Source organism: Aegilops tauschii, chromosome 5, assembly GCF_002575655.3.
Source record: "Aegilops tauschii subsp. strangulata cultivar AL8/78 chromosome 5, Aet v6.0, whole genome shotgun sequence".
NCBI classification, from domain to species: domain Eukaryota; kingdom Viridiplantae; phylum Streptophyta; class Magnoliopsida; order Poales; family Poaceae; genus Aegilops; species Aegilops tauschii.
In genome coordinates this window covers 252406442-252409258 of record NC_053039.3, presented here as the reverse complement: position 1 = coordinate 252409258, position 2817 = coordinate 252406442, and the positions used below count along the sequence as shown (strand labels likewise).

Sequence of the window (2817 nt, the reverse complement as noted above, 5' to 3'; positions counted from 1 at the left end):
GATGGATGAATAGAACTCCAAATTTGTTTGGCCCTTCGGACCTTGGTTGGGTCAAAATTGAAGAGGTGTACGTACCGCCAATTTCCATTCTGTGCAAGGACGTACGGGTCCCAAGGGCACCCATTTCTGCTTCATTTGGTGGCCCGGACAAGTCCGACTACCAAAAAGGCCATTCAATTGGCTCTTCAATTTTCATTTTCATTTTTACAAAAAAAAATCTAATAAAAGTTTGTATGAAGCACCTCAAACATAATAAAAATTACACTGAGGTCTCTAGACCACCGAAGGACCACTACCGTCGCTGGAACGACCGCCGACGTGCCGCACTCGTCACTCCCCTACCAGAGCCGGCTTGACCTTATCTACGACAGCCACGAAGTATTCATGCACGTGTCCCTAAGGACCAGTGCCCTCGAGTTGTGTCGTCGCTGTTAAACCCTTGCATAGATCTAAAGCAACTAACATCAAATCACGCACGTACGACGAGAAACCATAACCTCGCAGCTCCAAGGAAACGGCAGGAATCTACGACGGGTCTCTGTCGACTACGTCCAGATAAACGAACACGAGGAGGATCGGAGCCCGGAAAACAAACTCAAAGAAGAAACACTGCCATCATACGAGCGTCGCACTTGCAAGGACTAAAAAACTCTAACCAAAACTACTAAAGAGCAAATACACCGGGTTCTCCTCCCCTCCACCGGCCGCTGGAGCGACAAACAAAAGGAAGATGAGTCCATGGACTCGCCAACGAAGCTTGAAGGGGAGAGCTTGCCCTATCCGTTAAGGGAAAAGGAAGGACCCTTGGAGAAAGGGTCTCTTAACCGCTCTTGTATATATCTAATCCATTTGTTTGGATTGTTCGAGGTTGTCCAAACCAAACCCATTCATGGGGTAGAAATTGGACGGTCCAAACTATCTGCCACGTCAGCCTGGGCACGAGCCCTTCACTCCAAACCCCTCTTCTTTCTCTCTAACGCGTCCTCCTTTACACACATATATGCACTCCACAACCACCCCTCACCAAACCCTAGTGTCGCCCATGCCAATCCGTCATTGAGTAAAATGCACAGAACTACCACAATCGTGTCATCATTAGCGAAAAAATCAGTAATGCTACATATACGGGATTTTTTACAGGAGATTACATGGGAGGTGATTTGGAGGCATACTATTAGTTGGGGGATGGCCCCCCACTAGAAATTCAGGAGGGTGGAGAGATTATTGATGAATCACAACCTGCCTCGCCCGTAACAACCCTGTAAACCTCTGTATGTCTAGGATTATTGGCGAAAAACCACCTACTTACAAAACATGGCAAAAATCACCGCACCGAGAAATTGACAGTCGTAGAAAACACTAACACGGTGTTCGGATGTCTGAATTAGACCCTTCAAATTGGATATGGTATTGACTACCTGCCAATTCAGATGTACCGAATCGAGCAAACAAAAACGGGCCAGATACAGAGACGAATTAGCCTCCACGCGCGCAGCCCTCCCGCGATACGGAGTCCGAGCCTCCGATTTGGGTTGAATTGGCCAAGTCCTGCAAAACATAACATTTCGAGACAAGTCTCGCTCGCGACTTGCCTTTCCTCCGCGCGAGACGCAAGCCCCAGCCGGCGGCGACGCAGGTATGGATCCCCACGCCATGGCCCTCCTACCCCCCCTCATCTCTCTGGTGGTGGCGGAGCTTCAAGCTCTCGCGGCTGCCGCCCCTTTCCCTCCCCCGCGGAACTCCTTCCTCTGTCGCACGAGGTGGCGCCGCTGCTGCATCTGGCTGGCGCAACCCTTTCGTCCCGGCCATCTTGCTGACCGGGGCGCCTTCCATCTTGGCCATTTCGCTGGCCGACGTGCCTTCCATGCATCTCAGCCATCTCGCTGGCCAGCGCAGCCCCTCCACCACCAGCCATCTTCTTCCCCTTCCTCTTCCATCTTCTTCTTCCCCTCCGTTGGATCCCCTTCTTTCTCTTTCTTTCCTTACCCAGCCAAGTTTCTCCTCTTCCCTTGTTCTGTTCTTCCCCTGCTGTCCATGTTCCCATGAATTTACTAACCACCTGTTCATTTTTTCCAGGTGTTGCTGATAAGGGGAAGAACATGGTTATGTGACTATTGTAGATTGTGTGCTAGTCGTATAGATTGAATATAATGCATGGTTATGTGAGTGTAGATTGTGTTTTTTTCGAAAAAGGGGCTCCCCGGCCTCTACATCAGAACATTGCATACGGTCAACTTTATAAAAAAGCAAATATGTTCAACAAGGTCTTATAGTCTCAAGAAAAGTAAAGAAGAGCTCACAAAGAGCCAATAAAAAAGTAGCCAAAAAGCCACAACCGGCTGGCATTAGAAAGATAGGAAAACTAATTGCTTATCCTATTACATGACCGCCATCCAAACCGGTTGAAGATATCCCGTGCTACCATCTTCCACCGGATAGATCCAGTAACCAAACGCTCCCTGGCCTCCGTCGGAGTTAGTAGCGACCATATATTGATCAACGCAGTGGCACGGAAGATAACCTGCAAAAAATGAATATTTGTTATTCTGTTAAAAACCAAATCATTTCTGCAGTTCCAGACTGCCCACAATAAAGCACATACTCCTACGCGAATGTGTCTCGTTGTTTCGGACTCTATCCCGTTAAGCCACGTTCCAAATAACGTACTGACAGAATTCGGAGGAGTAATGTTAAAAGCTATGTGCACCGTCTGACATAGAACCTTGGCCAACGGGCAATCAAGAAAAAGGTGTTTAATGGTTTCCTCCCGATCACAAAAACTACACCTAGTAGGTCCTGTCCAGTTACGCTTTGCCA

The 2817-nt window shown here is 48.4% G+C and overlaps 1 long non-coding RNA gene across 1 annotated transcript; it reads left to right on the top strand.

The window, feature by feature from the left end:
- Positions 1-1074: 1074 nt before the first annotated feature.
- On the top strand, positions 1075-2251 carry LOC120963928 (uncharacterized). The gene is made up of 2 exons (XR_005755614.3): positions 1075-1636; positions 2077-2251. It is a non-coding gene; the product is annotated as an uncharacterized lncRNA (long non-coding RNA).
- Positions 2252-2817: the final 566 nt, after the last annotated feature.